The sequence below is a fragment of the Rhinolophus sinicus genome, chromosome 2 (assembly GCF_057876585.1).
Source record: "Rhinolophus sinicus isolate RSI-liver-muscle chromosome 2, RSI-T2T, whole genome shotgun sequence".
Classification (NCBI taxonomy): Eukaryota; Metazoa; Chordata; class Mammalia; order Chiroptera; family Rhinolophidae; genus Rhinolophus; species Rhinolophus sinicus.
Genome location: NC_142502.1, coordinates 125483540 through 125499615, shown reverse-complemented (window position 1 = coordinate 125499615; position 16076 = coordinate 125483540). Strand labels below are relative to the sequence as shown.

The following is a 16076-nucleotide window of genomic DNA, read 5'->3' as shown; positions in this document are numbered from 1 at the left end:
AAATGACAGTGAATGCCAGGAGCAGGACCCAGGCCAGGGCGTGAGGAGGACCGCACTGTGAGCCAGCCCAGGCGAGCCAGGGAAACACTGGGCACACGAGGGGTACAGCCTGGGGACAGGCTCTACCATCAGCCCCTCTCAGCGGTGGCCCTGTGATGGTCTCAGTGACTGACCACCCCAGAAGCCTGACTTCCACCTACATAACAGCCTCCTTTCTTGCTTCTATGCCCCTAGGCCGCCACCTGACACAGCCTCTAGGGCGGACGGAACTGTGTGACCTTGAGTGACCCTGAGGGAGCCCCTGGCCCTCTCACTCTCTGTCCCACAACCTACAAAGGATGCTTTGAACAAGATGGCCCAAGGACGTCTCCCACAGACCTTTAACATAACATGGATTCCCACAACTGAAACACACCTGTGCCCACAGATGAGTAAATGTAACATGTCTGCAGAAGTTTCTAATGTCAGTTTCCGGAAGGCCCACAAGACGGACATGTCACACAGTCCTTTTCACTGGGATGGGTGCTAGGTAACAAGGCAACTTAGCACCCAGAGGTGTAAAGAAAATTAGAGAAAGCTTCCAAATGCCTGGACTTACTCCATTCCATAATCAAATGAGGACAAAAATCAGGTATTTTTAAGTGAAAGAATAATTTTAAAAGGCCAATAGCTCACAGGAGGTCCAAAAGGTATTTTAAAACACGTTATCAAAAGTCCAGGTCAAATTAGTACTGAAAGAAACAAAAATAGTAACTGCTCAAAAAAAATACAATGCAAAAGATGAGCTATCTGGCACACAGCCAGAGACTGCCTGAGGGGAAAGAGGCATCTTTCCAGAAAACGACCTAAAAATAGCTCCAATGAGGGAAACCTACCATGTATGCCAGGGTTAGGTGCAAATGAGAACTTAATTAAACAGGTCTCCAAAGAACTTGGGTTTCTCAAATAAAACAGAAAGCTCTTAAAATGGCCAAGCTGAGAAGGTGAGGGGACACTCACAATGAACAGTGGACACTGTTATCTGCAGGGCTGGGGCCACCCCGGACAGGGCGCAGGGGGGCCCCACCAGCTCCTCTGTCTTTCTCCTCCCTGACATCGCTCCCTCCCGGGGCACTGGAGGATGCCCCCGGCCTGCTACCTGCCACAGAACCCCAACTTGAAGACACTCCCCTCTCCTCTCTACTTCTAAAGCACTGGAGTAAGTGGGCACATGAAGACATCTGTTATTTACCCATTCCTGTCTCCAAGGAGCTTCCTCACTTCAGACAGAACCCAATTTTTTTTTAACTATCTGCCAGCTGCAAATACATTTGTAAAGTGCTTTCCCTTTCAGTCAAGGAGCCAAAATATTAGGATCCCTTTTAAAAATCATCTCACCTTTTCATTTCTCCCTACTTCAGAAAAGCTGTGTGTCTTCAACTCTGTGGACGAGAGTCCTTGAGATTGGCCACACCACCCGCCCCCCTCATTCCACAGGCTACTCTTCTTTTTCCCTCTCTGGAACTTGTACTCCTTTTCTTTTCCAATTAGCTGCTTTTTTTTTTTTTAATGAATTTGTAATAAGCGAGAAGTTCTGTTCAGCATCTAGAACACCGTGAGCCTCTATTCTTACTGCCCTGACTGCCATATTCTGGGCAGACAGAGCTCGAGCACTCAACATTAGAAAGATCTCCTGCATGCCAGGCAGTCTTTGGGGTGGAGAGAAGGAAGCCCGTCACCTGCCTGATACCTAAATTCTGGCAATTACCAAGCCCACCTCTGTTTCCATATGTGTGAAAGACGCACAGCACATCCCTGTGTGTAAAGGCAGCACCTCACCAAGCACATCCCCTCTGCTGAGTGGACGCTTCGCGACTTTAAATTGGGGCCCTGCACCAGCTAGTGAGGCAAATCCCCCCTTCCTTGGACTTGCACAGAACCAAGCATGTCAGTGGGCTTTTCCATTATAAGAAGCTGTGACACAGCTGCCATCAGCCAGCTGACAGCTCAGCTATGGACTATGACAGGGAGGTGAGGTGGCATCAGAATGGAACCCTGGGAAACAAGCGTGCCCGCCCCTCACAAACCAGGAGGGGATGGCAGGGTGCAGTGCCAGCAGGTGGAGGGGTTCGTCAAGGCGGCCGAGGATGTCCCGGGAGAGTGGGAAGAGGCACATCCAAGGGAGATCACAGCCTGAGCTTTAGAAAGTCTTCCTGGAGGTGAGAATTGCAAGAACTGGCATCTCCAGTTTTAGATACCCACTGTGCTTTGAAACTGACTGACGCTCCCGTGTTTCCCCAAAAATAATACCAGGTCTTATATTAAGGTTTGCTCCAAAAGACGCATTAGGGCTTATGTTCAGGGGACGTCATCCTGTAAAATCATGCTAGAGCTTACTTTCCGGTTGGGTCTTATTTTCGGGGAAACACAGTAAGTCCCCCAAAAGGCTCTGTGATAAAACCTCTTGAGCAACACTTAGAGATTCCTCCGAGTACTGGCAAGAGTGTGGGGAAGTTCGCAGACAGTTCATCAACAGCAAGTGTCCATGAATCTAGTGTCCTGGGGAATTTTCATTAGAGTACTCTGACATGGAGATTTGGCATACTATATAGATACACAGGCTGAACAAACTGTTCTAAAACTTTCAGAGCTTATTTTAGGAAACAACCTAAACTCATTTGGGTGCACCAGAAGGAGGATGGTATTTGGACTCTAAACTGCCATCATTGTTCACTGGCCAGGAGACCTTGGGAAAGTCTTGTATCTGCCAAACCTTTAGTTTGACCCAGGGTTAGGTGAGGAGTTACTGAAGTGCTGTGTAGAGCACTTGTAAGTGTTCCTTGTAAGGCGCTAAGCTTTATACCAATACTTTCCCTTTAATCTTCAGCTAGTTCTCATATGAAAAAGAGAATGATTTGAGTCTGAAAAGGTATAGTGTATATTTATCTTTCTATACAATCATCACAAGTAAATGTAGAGGTGGAAACAACCCAAATGTCCGTCAATAGATGAATGGATAAACAAAATGTGGTAGATACAAACAATGGAATATTATTCAACCATGAAAAGGAATGAAGTATACTCATTCATACTACAATGGGTGAACCTCAAAGACACTATGCTGAGCGAAAGAAACCAGTCACAAAAGGCCACATATTATATCATCCCATTCTTATGAAAGCCCAGAATAGGGAAATCTAAAGGAGACAGAAAGTAGATTAGGGCTCGAGGTGGGAGGTGGGGGTGTGGGGGAGTGACAGTAAAGGGTATACTCTTTCTGAGGTAATGAAAATGTTCTCATATTGAGTGTAGTGATGGTTGCACATATCTGTGAATATACTAAAAAAAACATTGAATTGTACACTTTGAATGTGTGAATTGTATGGTATGTGAATTCTAGCTCAATAAAACTGTTTGTTTTTTTTAAAGTGCATAAATGTAGGTGAAATGACCAGAAATGTGTTTTTCACTCCATCAGCTTATCTTCCTAGGGAGTACAAATTGTTTAATCTGATTCCAATTCTCTTAAAATCTGAGACCTCTAGGATTTCCTTTAGGGTCCAAAATCAAATTGCTATAAATATTAAGAATTTTCCCCAAATCAATGGAACAGAATTGAGAGCCCAGAAACAAACCTACACATATATGGGCAATTAATTTACAACAAAGGAGCCAAGAACATACAGTGGAGAAAGGACAGTCTCATCAATAAATGGTGCTGGGAAAACTGGACAGCCACAGGCAAAAGAATTAAACTAGACTGCTATTTGACACCATATACAAAAATTAACTCAAAATGGATTGAAGATTTGAACGTAAGACTTGAAACCATAAAATTCCTAGATGAAATCATAGCAGGCAATCTCCTTGCATTGGTCTTAGTGATGTTTATATGCATGTGATTCCAAAGGCAAGGGAAACAAAAGCAAAAATAAACAAACGGGACTACATCAAACTAAAAAGCATCTACACCATGAAGGAAACCATAATCGAAACACAAAGGCAACCTACTGAATAGAAGAAACATTTCCAAATCATATATCTGATAAGGAGTTGATATACAACATATATAAAGAAATGATACGAGTTAACAACAACAACAAAAAACAGCTCAATTTAAAAATGAACAGAGAATCTGATAGACATTTTTCCAAGGAAGACAAACAGATGGCCAAGAGGTACATGCAAAGATGCTCAACAACACTAATCATCAGAGAAATGCAAATCAAAACCATAACGAGATACCACCTCACGCCTGTTAGAATGGTCATCATCAACAAGACAAGTAATAACAACTGTTGGCGAGAATATGGAGAAAAGGGAACCCTCGCACACTGCTGGTGGAAATATAAATTGATGAAGCCACTAAGAAAAACTGTACAGAGGTTCCTCAAAAAAATTAAGACTAGAACTACAATGTGATCCAGCTACTTCACTTCTGGTTATCTATCTGAAGAATAAAAGAACACTAATTCCAAAAGATATATGCGCCCCTATGTTCAATGCAGCATTACTTACAATAGCCAAGATATGGAAACAACCTAAGTGCCAATCAATGGATGAATGGATAAAGAAGTGGTACATATATACAATGGAATACTACCCAGCCATAAAAAAGAATAAAATCATGACAACATGGATGGACCATGAGGGTATAACGCTAACTAAAATAAGTCAAAAGGAGAAAGACAAGTACTATATGATTTCACTTACATAAGGAATCTATTTAAAAAAACAAATAAAATAAAACAAAAAACTCATAGATACAGAGAACAGATGGGTGGTTACCAGAGAAAAAGGAAGTTGGGGCAAAATCGGTGAAAGGGGGTCAACGGTATGGTGGTGGAGAGTAACTAGACTTTTGGGGGTGATCACTTTGTAATATACACAGATGTCAAATTATAACGTTGCACATCTGAAACATATAATTAAAAACATTTTTTCTTCATAAGTTAGTCTGTTACTTCTATTTATTCACCTTCGAACCACACTAAGTGATTTCTTTTCTCACTGACATTTTAGATGTCACCAGACCTTATTATAACCTCCCCAGGCTTCACATTTCCACCTCGTAGGAGCATTCATAGCTATATTCCTGTTTTTGTGGATTGCCCCGAATTTAACTATGGCTACCTCAGTAGTATCTGGCATCTCACAAGATGAATGTCATAAATTGAAAATTCATAAAATCAGGGCACATACGCAGGTGCTCAGTAACCACATAGTGAACTGAAGTAATTCTGACGTCCATTCCCATTTGTCAAAGTCTGAGCTCATATGTCACTGTCACCTCCACCACGTGGCAGCATTGAAAGCCCCAGGGAGTAAACAAGTTTTCAGATTTAAAGTAAGTCGTTAGAAAACATAGCTCAACGTATAAAGTCTTGCTCAGCAGTTGGAATGCATATTTGAATTACCTTTCTTACATTTAGTTATGGCTTTCCTCCACACTTCACGCACTATTCCATGCCATTTCAAGATAAAAACCCAACCTGAAGACCACACTGGCAGTTACAGAAACTACCAAATCTCTACACAAATGACTTAATCCAATCCAACACAAATATGTGCTAGGCTAATGAAAATTAAACTCCCAATAATGAAATCTTTTTCCCATGGGTAATATATGTCACAAATACTCCACATTTTTAAAACGCTGTCTGCTCAGGAAAAGACATTTTTTAAAACTCATTTTCCTGCCTTTTGTATCCAAACATTTCAGATCACTCTCTAGCAAGCTGTGATTTCCCCAAACACCCCCCATGAGACTAAGCATCAGTAAGAGGCTCCCTTTATAGGTAGAGACACAACCATAAAGAAGTTAAGTAGCCTCTTGAACAAACAGGTCAGTGCCATACGCCAAACTGCTCTCAAGGAACCAATATGGGATGGTGATAAGAACCCCGAGTCCAAAATTAACCCATTTTGACTTCTGTTGCTGAGTTTCCTCACTTGCAAAATGAGAGCATGGGTAGACTAGGTCAATGTTTTTCAAATTGTTTCCCCTAAAACGATGGCAGGGGTTGGAGCCGTTGGACTGAGTCCCCTTTCATCATCTAGAAAGGTGCCATTTTTAACTGTTTCTGTTAAGAAGAGGGATCTTCTATTGAAAATGAATAAACACACATTTTCAAAACCCTGGTCTAAATAACCCCAAAGGGCCATTCTTTCTCTATCCACAGAAAAGACCCAGCCTGGTAACCTCATCCATTAAATCATTAGTGATCCACAATGGAGACCCAGAACGTGAGCTTATTCTAAAGTCAGAATATCTGATGGGAAAGGGGCACATTATTACCTAGTATATTACCTAAACATGTGACCCCGGGAAAGTCACCTCAGTTCTCTGGACTGTATTTTCCTCAATTAAAATTTCTTCATGTGAAAATGTAGGCAATGCCTGCCCCTGAAGCAAGATAACATGAAAACAGTGCCGAGCACAGAGCAGACCCCAGAAGGGAGGAGCTGGCTCCTTCCCTTCGTGTCAATGGTCACCCTAGGCCAGCTGGCCTCCGTTCTCCCCACTCTTAGGCTGCTGAGAAGGATCAGGAGTAACTCAACAGTATAGACTGTTTCCACCCCAAGCCCACTCATTCATAATTGATCCTACCTTCTAACAGGCTTCATGGTTCGGTACCTAACAATCAGGGAACCAACACCTCAGCTGAGACCTCAGGGCCACCCCAGAATCCTCATGGAACCTCCAGTGGATTCTCTGTCAGTCACCAACGCCTCCTTCCCCGTTCCATAGTCACCCTCTGCCTTTTGGTGTCAGTAAAGGACCTTTCCATCCACTTTCCTAAGTATATATCCTCCACTTCTCCCCTTCGAGGGACACTGTCCCTCCCCTTCCTCCACGTGGAACACGGGGACTCCTTCACAACTGCAATCTCCTTGTCTTTATCCACATTCGCTTACATATTGTCTATGGCTGCTTTTCTGTTACAACAACAGAGCTTAGACTACCTGTGGCCTGCAAAGCTTAAAATATTTATTATTTGGTCTTTTACAGGAAACATTTGCTGACTGACTCTTGTATTAAAGCAATTATTAAACTAATTGGAGTTACCTCCCCCACAAAAATGTGAGCTCCTAATGGGCAAAATTTCACAATACTCTTTCTATTTTCTCGTTATGTACGGCATAGTGCTTTGCATACCATAGTGTTAAATCAAATGCTTTCTAAATCGAACACTCTCTTAAAAAATGATTAATTTGAGCCTCAGTGTTGGGTGTCGTACCTATTGGTTATCCAATCGGTGGGTAACAGGTCGTTTGACTGAAAAAGGAAGAGAAAAACCAGACACCTTGTGAATTTTTTTTAAACAATTTGCAGAGGATTTTAAGCGCACATTGGCTGTGAAAATAAAACAATAAGAAACAATTGCACTAAGTCGCCTCAACATAATTAGGTGCAATGGGAGTTCGGGAATTCTCCCACCTTCATTAACAATCTGTTCACTCAGGTGTTACACAATTTCACAGGGAAAAGAATCAACATTTTGGAAGTTTACAACCCATCAGCAACAATATGTAAAAATAAGACACCGATTTGATTGTGATAGAGGGAAAGATTCTGATCACAGTTTTTGTTAAAGCTCACATGCTCAACATTACCCAACCTGAGACTCGGAAAGTTAAAGCAGCGACAGATTCTATGTTAAAAAGTACTTGGAAGTTTCCTCTCCTTTTCAGTTCTGCCACTTCCTTTATCATAAACAGTGAATAGATTTGCTAAGAAATGTTATGATACCATTTCACACAACCACAGATTGTTTCCAACATCATGGAGGCATCCATTGTGCAATTATGTGTGGAGAGTATGATTTCCGGCATTATGTCAACCACTGGAGGGACCTCACACCACGATCTTTTGTCACTGTCAGCTTGAAAACTCTAACCAGTGATGCAAAGTGGGTCTCACTCTTGGGGACGTCACAGAAGACAGTCAGAACGGATAGAAGCTCCAGACAACTAGCTGACAGTGACGCAAACATAAAAGCTATTTTTACAGGGCTTCTCATTTCAACTTTGATTATTTACTAAGACATCAAATTGGTATATTTCCAAAGTATATATTTGTGACAAACTAGGAAGTCATTTGGTGGAAGAGTCTAAAAAATGATGAATACTGACATCAAGAACATAGGGCATTTTTATTTTGCTACATTTCTGGGGAGAAATGACAATCTGACTGAGATGGTCACTTTCCTCCAAGAGGTATGACATAGAAAGCAAAATGGGTCGAACAAAGAAATGCACCGCCTGTTGGGTGTGAGGTATCAGATGAAGAAGGCTGAGAAGTAAAAGCACAGCTGCTGCCCGGGCACTCCCAGAACAGGTCACTGCAGATGGCTCTTGGCCAGACTTCACACCATATCTTTCTTGAGGCTTCTCTGTCACTGTGGGATATCATAAGCAGCATTTTCCATCCCAGAAGAAACACAACACTGTCATCGAGGTCACAGAATGTACTAGAAGCCTTTGTTAGCAGGGACGTGGAAGCATCTACCCGCAAATGAGCCTCCAGAAGGTGCCTATTGGAACATGCAGGTCTCTATGAGGGCCAGCACCTACATTTTCCCCTCATGACCAGCCTTGAGGGAAGTTGGTGGGTGCTGGAAGAAAGCTCCTCCTTCCCTCAAAAGAAGCTTTTATTTTTCAGACTGAAAAGAACACTTTAAACATATTTTCAGATTTATTTTAAAAAATGCTAGAATAAATGCCAGTTGCTATACAATGCCCCAGAAAAGTAAACACTTTCTCCCTTTCAACTACACTTTAAGAAGCAGCCTAGAAAATAGGAACCATTTTTATTATTCTATTCATGGATGTCAATACTTAACCTAATTGTAATATTTTGCTTTTGCAGCGGTGTCTCTCAGAAAAATTTCAAAAGTCACACTGATAACAGCACCACATGATGTGATGGTGAAACTCCGGCACTTTGCACTTTATCATTCCCTACGCAGCCCAGGACAAGAATGGCTTCCTTCTCACCACACAGAATTATCTGAGAGAGGGGAAAGGACCACCAGACTCTCCCTTCTGGCTGCAGCCATGACAACTGGGGATGCCGTTTCTCTGGACTTGGTCTTTCATCGGAACGATGAGGCAAAGCATCATACACTGTCCAGGCCTGATGTGTAAATGGTATGTCCCATGGAGCCTCAGCCCTGGGAGAACAGCAGCCCCCTTGGAACCAAGAAGACAGCTGAGGATAGAGAAAACCATGCTCCAGATCAGACCATTTTTCTGTTCTGCTTCTGCATCTTACACTAAGAAGAGCACAGAAGTCAGGTGGTGGCCGGTGGAGATGGTGGTGCTGTCAGCAGGGAAGTCTTCCTGGGCACAGGGAACAGGTCTGGTTTTCAGAAGGACCCTGCACTATGGTAAATCATGTACTGGTTTCCCAGCTCATCAGACCCCTAAGAGCTATGCAGGGAGCACACACCTGCAAGCGGGGATCACTCACTGCCCCCTGGAGGTACAATCTTCTCCCAAGGAGGGGAAACCAAGTACAGGGAGTCCCCATGCTGCACCCCCACTGCAATGGGCCAGAGCCCTGGAAAGACAAGCTTCGCAGAGGGGTCACAGGAGTCTCGAGAGGCATGACACACAAAGATTTAACGTTCGTGGACATTCTGGGCAAACCAGGCCCGGGGGAGGGCAGCACACAGAAAGCACCCAAATCTGTGCTGGATAAGCTGAGAACTATAGCCTTGTCACCACCAAGGAGAGAAGTCTGAAGCAAGCCTCATGTGTATGCGTGCATGTGTGTATGACACACACGCGGGCCGTGTGAGCACATACATACATATATATTTACATGTGTGTGACCTTAAGCACCATCTTGAGTTTTGCACACATCATCATTTTTTTTAAATCTATGGCTGTCTTTTACACTCTAGGACAAAAAATTTCAGTAATTCAGTCTAAATAGAGGCAACTAAATGAGTTAAACGAGGATGATGCATTTTTTAAAATTGGGCCGCCATTGGAACCTCAAGTAGATGTTTAAATCTCACCCGAAGACAGAAGGTAAACTGATGCCTTTGGGGATCGTTTGTTGTAATGACAAAGAAGTAGTGAGCACTTCAGGGACCAGACAGCCAGGGCCATGCTGCTCAATAAACAGTGCTTAATGGACGGACATGAGAGGCTGAGCCATCACTTACGGCGAGCAGGCTACCAGGGCGAGGGCCCAGCTGGGCCTGGGGGAGTCAGGCCAACTTCCTAAGTCTGTACAGGGGAAGCAGCTAAGGGGCTTTTAAATTTCCACCCAGTTGTAGCATCCTTTTACATTATAAACTGGGAAGATAAGTAGACTCACAGAATCACGTTTACTAACAATGCAACTAAACTCTGGCCCAACAGCTACAAACTAAGACAGAGGTGAAATTCGTAGGTTGAATACATTGCAAATAATATTCGCCAGAGGCCTTCTCTCCCCCACACACTGCTAAGTCTTCACAAATGTGCCAGGTAGGAAAGTGTTTACCTCCAAGTCCATGTATGGGGCTCCTTTATTAGGAGAAAAGCAAGTAAGACAGATCTCCTACAGTGACGTAATAGGATTCTCTATTCCAATCTAAAACCCAGTTCAAAATATGAAGTATCTTGTGATTCATTTGGGCGCACGGGAATATTTATTTGTTTTAGCAGTTGTTGGAACTGTGAAACACAAATGAGTTTCTAAATTAAAGTCTGAGTAGCTGGCCTTACATACTTTTATTTACATATAACTTGAACTTTCATAGGGTGGTCCAGCATGGTGGTGAAGAGCATGCATTCTGATGCCTCGCTCCCTGGGTTCAAATCTTGGCTCTACCTCTTAGTGCTGTGTGACGTCATGCAAGTTACTCAACCTCTCTGTGCCTCAGTATCTTCCTCTACAGGATGGAAATAGCGGCAATACCTACCTCTAGGGTTGTTGTGAGGATTATATGAATTGATCTGCACAAATACTAAGAACGTCGTAAGCACTCCAGTTATTACCTTCATTTCAGCAAGGCAGAAGTAATGTCTCAGTAATGCCATTTTCAAACACCAGGAAAATTACTGCAAGACACATTTCAAGGATACAGAGACATAGTATGTCCTTTCTGAAGTGAAAATCACTCTGGGAATGTAATACACAGGAGACAATACTGGGTTAAGTGTACAAAATAGCCATCCCGGTGACTAAGGGAATAAAAACCACACAGAGAATGGTATGAAACGTACTCACGACAGCAAAGCCAGGCCACTGCTCCACAGGGGCATGGAGCCAGCCTTAAGGGAGCCAGTGGGGACAATGACTAACAGAACAGCCCGTGTCTACACTAATAAGTGACGTGGCGGCTTCAAGGGGTGCAAGAAAGCCTTTAAATTATGAGACATTGTTGCCCCATTTCTCCTGCTGTGGTACAGGTTAATTTTGAAATTATTAATGTGCCAATTTAATCATCTAAAATCACAATATAAACTCCTGGATGAGTTTTGTTTGTGTAAAATTTGTTAAGTTCCCCACTTCCTGTCCAGAACTTGTCTGTTCCGCCGAGAGCCATGAGCCTAGAGAACTGAGATGAATTAGGGTGACCTAGGAGTGTCCTTGACGGTCCTATCCAAGGCCTCAGCTTAGGCTTCTTTGCCGTCCACGGGGTGGGGGGGGAGGGCAGGAAACCAATCCCACCCCCAACAATCTCCACCTCCTGATATCTGCACTTCTCAACATGCTCTGTTACTCAAATAAATATGATGTCCTCCCTCTATTTTGTTAAATTAATTTGCCTCTTCTGATCAAGGATTTAAAACAAGACTTTAAGTTCCCAAAGAAAACAAACACAGCTGTCTTCACTAGTCTCTGAAGTACTAACAATACAATCTTTTATTGTTTAAAAAAATGCACATACATTGAACTTGTCTTACATGGGATTTTATTCACATCTATTCAAAAAAAGAACCACTTATCTGACAATATGTCTCTGTCAAATTATTCTGGTCAATATACAGAAAAATAATCACTTTTCAAATCCCCAACAGGAGAAAACTTCCAGCAATCAGGAAAAGCATTCCAGATGCCATCCACACTCTACCATGGGTAATCTAATCACATTTTATTATCTCAATGGCATCCCTCGGCCCCAAACAGAGGAAACAGAAGGACACAAACAACTGATAAGAAGGTTCCATATTTTAATCACAGGTTGGTGCAGCTACAATATGACTATAATGTATTATTACAGACACCTACAAATCTCTTTATGTTTTCCAAATGGAAATATATAGAGAATGTAAATATATTCTTATGCTCTCAGTTGTTTGATGAGCCATTGTCTCCCTGGAGACCTGCCTGGATGACAAACATTAACTTTTGCTCAGTTTTCTGGACAACCAGTCAACTGCCTCACTGGGCCTGGCAAATACTTTCTTGAAAGTAGCACAACCCCCCAACTCAGCAAACCCGAACCAGAAAGTGAAAAACAAAGATGGAGGAGCTGCCGGCAGATGGCGGGGAAAATCTACCGCAGTGTGGGTGGGAGCTGGAGAGGACATGTTCATTTTTGAAGGTGCACAAGCACCCCAGGATTGGGCGGCGGTGCAAAAACAACCTAGGAAGGAGGGGGCCTGAGGCTTAGACCCCCTCAGCCCCCACTGCTGCCCCCAGGACTCTGAGTGGATGGGAGACCAGCGTTGCTCTCAGGGGCCCACTAGCACAGGCCACACCTGCTATTATCTGCCTTTGTCACTTGAAAAACTACCTTCCTGTGTTTCATTCTGCCAGGAAACTCCGGGGCTTTCTGCAATAAATGTCTATTTTTATAAATAAGGATCTGAACATGTTCATTTGAAGAGAGGGGGAGAGACAAGTTTAATAATAGTTTGACCAATCCAGGAGTCTCCCAGAATTCCCAAGGGAGAGAGTAGAAATTCAGACCACCCTAGAAGGAGATGTGGATTTACCCAAATACCACAGTCAGGTGCCAGCAGGCAGGTCCAGCAGAGCACTGATGCATTACACACGATGCCACCATTCTCTCTCTCTCTCTCTCTCTCTCTCTCTCTCTCTCTCTCTCTTCCCCCCCATTCCCCCCAGACACACCCCAAATCCACAGGGAGATCATGGTACCCCAGGACAGCACAAGAGCTCAAAACACATCATGTCACTTAACCTAACTAAGGACTGTTATGTCTCCACTCTATAGATGAGGAAAATTCAGGCTTCGAAATGCCGAGGAGCTCGCCTACAGCTAATGAGGAACCTGAAACCTCTCCAGGTTCAATTTCCTGACCTTTCAGGTATGGGAGTTGAACTACTACATGTGCCTAGATACAGGATAAAGCTTCATTTCTAAAATCACCAGGCAACAAGAAAGGAGTCACCTTCCCCTTGGTTTCCTACTAGACTCTCATTTTGCAAGACGTTCTACCAATTACTTCTATCGGCAACACCAAAGTAGTATTTGGAGGAAACGCTCAAGCCTGAAACTCACTTAAGTCAACCATTGTCTCAGGATGTACTTTTTGAGAATCACTATACAAGAGACAAAGTTAACGTAGAGTCAGTAATTAACCGGAAAGGAATGACTCACGATTCCAAGTGCTGGATACTATAAACAACCCTTTAAAGTTCTGTAAAAGAAGCAGTTAACTGTTCCAGTGTTGGATGAGTTAGTCATTGTGCCTCGGGATACAAATGATTAGAGAAGACATCCAAAGCTGAGCGGGTGATGGCATTCCTCACGGTTGAGCAACGGAGGCGGGTGAGCGGGTTTGGGGAATGAGGAGTTCAGGTTTGGCACGCTGGGTGAGAGGAGCCTGTGACACATCGCGGAGGATACCAGGTTAGCAGCTGGGACAGGGGGAGGGTTGGAGGGGGCACGGGAACTGCGCTGGAGAGAAAAGATGTGGGAATGAAAAGCAGGGCAGAGATAACAAGGGAGAGAGAAGAGAACAGGGCCTGGATTACATCCCTCAAATACGGCTGTAGTTGAAGAGTAGAAATCAGAGCAGACGGGATGTCAGAAGCAGGAAGAAGACATGGAGAAATGGCGCCCAGAAACCTAGGTGTGAGAGAATCTCACTGACTGCATGTGACACGCAAAGCTCCAAGTGGGGACAGCATTTCAGCTCCTTCAGGACCCGTCACACTAAGAGACAAGTTGATGCCTATGTGGCTGGACTACAAGCTCGTCAGGTGGAGAAAGGTGAATTCACTTTGAGCCTCGGGAAGTCAATGTTCACAGTCAGTCAGGGAAGAGACAGGCACGTTTCTCATGTGTCAAACCCTTGACAAAGAAGGCAGAGTCCAATATTGGCCAGGTAGACAATAGTCCCAAGAAAGGAGTAGTGATGTGGGGACCCGAAGGATTGAAAACTCCTCACAGTTCATCTAGTTCAATTACACTTGTGTTAACTGATCACTGAATTTACCAGTGGACTTCACATTAGTAATAATGGAAATGAACCACAGTGCTCTGTCACACGTGCAGCCTGATTTGATCCTCCTCACAGCATTCCTATCGGGTGGTAAAGTGCAAGTTCATCTTCTAATAACACGCTCGCTACCTAACAAGGCAACCCATTCCACTGTCAAAACATGTCTGTGTAAAAGTCCTTTCCAGCTGAATTAGACTCTTCCTTCCTGTAGCTTCCACATTAGTTCTGCTTCTTAAGGCCAGACAAAGCTGGGATGTTTAAAGATCATGTTCTCCTCTAGTCTCAGTCTCTCTCTCTCTCTCTCTCTCTCTCTCTCTCTCTCTCTCTCTCTCTCTCTCTCTCAATGGAATTACAATCATCTCCTTCAAACCATTCTTTCCAGGGCATGATTTCGAGTCATTTCATCATCCCTCATAGCTGCACTCTGACCAGGGTGACACTGCCTAAGGTTCCAGATCAGCAGAGAGAAGACGTGCTCCAGCGTCCCTGGTAACCACGTAGCACTAATCTGGAAATGCCCATCAGATCAGCACCCCGCCCCCTTTCGCTAACCAACCAGTCCTGTGCTCAGCTCTCATGCACTGAGGAGATCCATCCGAACGTTCCCGCTGCTAACGTCCTGGCCTTCCTCCCACCCCACCCTCCACCTCCATTTTGAAAAGCTGGGAAGAGAACCAACACATATTGACCACCTACTGTGTGCCAGCTGCTGGGAGGTGCGCTTCCACGCGATTCATTTCACTTGAGTCTCATGACAGTTCTGCAGGATAGTAACTCATTCAAAGTCACACAGGAAATAAGTGATGGAATAGGTATTCAAACCCAAGTCTTTCTGAAACCAAAAATCCCCGAGCAAAATCTGGAGCTGCACTGTCCAATAATACAGTAGCCATTTGCCACATCTGGCACACATGACATGCGCCTGTCTTAATTGAGATATAAAGTAAAGGTAAAGTATACATCGAATTTTGAAGACTTAGTTAAAAAAATGCAAAATATCTCAATACTGTTTATGTTGACTATGCTGAAATGAAAACATTTTGGATACACTGGGTTAAATAAAATATATTATTAAAATGAGATTCACCTGTTTCTTTTTACTTTTTTAATGTGACTAGTAGAAATTTTTAAATTAAAAAAAAAAATTTTTAATTTCATACACAGACACACCATTGTTTAGACAAATGTGGTAAGTCATATAAAGGACGAGCAGCCTAAAAGCATTAGAATTTAACTGGAGCCATCAGTTATCCATTCACTCGTCCCCTTACTCATTGGTCATTCAACAAATATTTTTGTGCAACTTCCACATGCCTCCAGGTCCCAATCACAACCAGACCATGAGAAATACCCGACCATGTGAGCTGAGACTAAGGAGACAACTTTCTGCAACTTCTCCGTGCCTCAGCAGGTTTAGCTTTTAACCCATTTTTAAACGTGATTCTGGTTTACAGCACATATGTGTCTATCTTGTGGAGAATTATTTTTTAATCCAAAATCAGGCTCCTCCTCCCCTGGGAACATCACGGAACCAGCTCATGGTTCTTGTCACGGCCGAGCACGGAGGTCCGGGGAGGCCCACTCAAGTCCCTTACAAGCATGACAGTATAGCTGCGCTAAGATCTAAAAATAAACCAGAGACTATATTAACAATGTAATACTGTAAACGTAATACA

At 43.4% G+C, this 16076-nt stretch overlaps 1 protein-coding gene and 1 long non-coding RNA gene across 3 annotated transcripts in view; one reads left to right on the top strand and one right to left on the bottom strand.

The window, feature by feature from the left end:
• The window catches only part of SH3RF3 (SH3 domain containing ring finger 3), a 368321-nt gene that overhangs the window by 307366 nt on the left and 44879 nt on the right, over positions 1-16076 (bottom strand). The window lies entirely within an intron of this gene.
• Positions 13160-15482, top strand: LOC141571579 (uncharacterized). The gene is made up of 2 exons (XR_012496418.2): positions 13160-13805; positions 14783-15482. It is a non-coding gene; the product is annotated as an uncharacterized LOC141571579 (long non-coding RNA).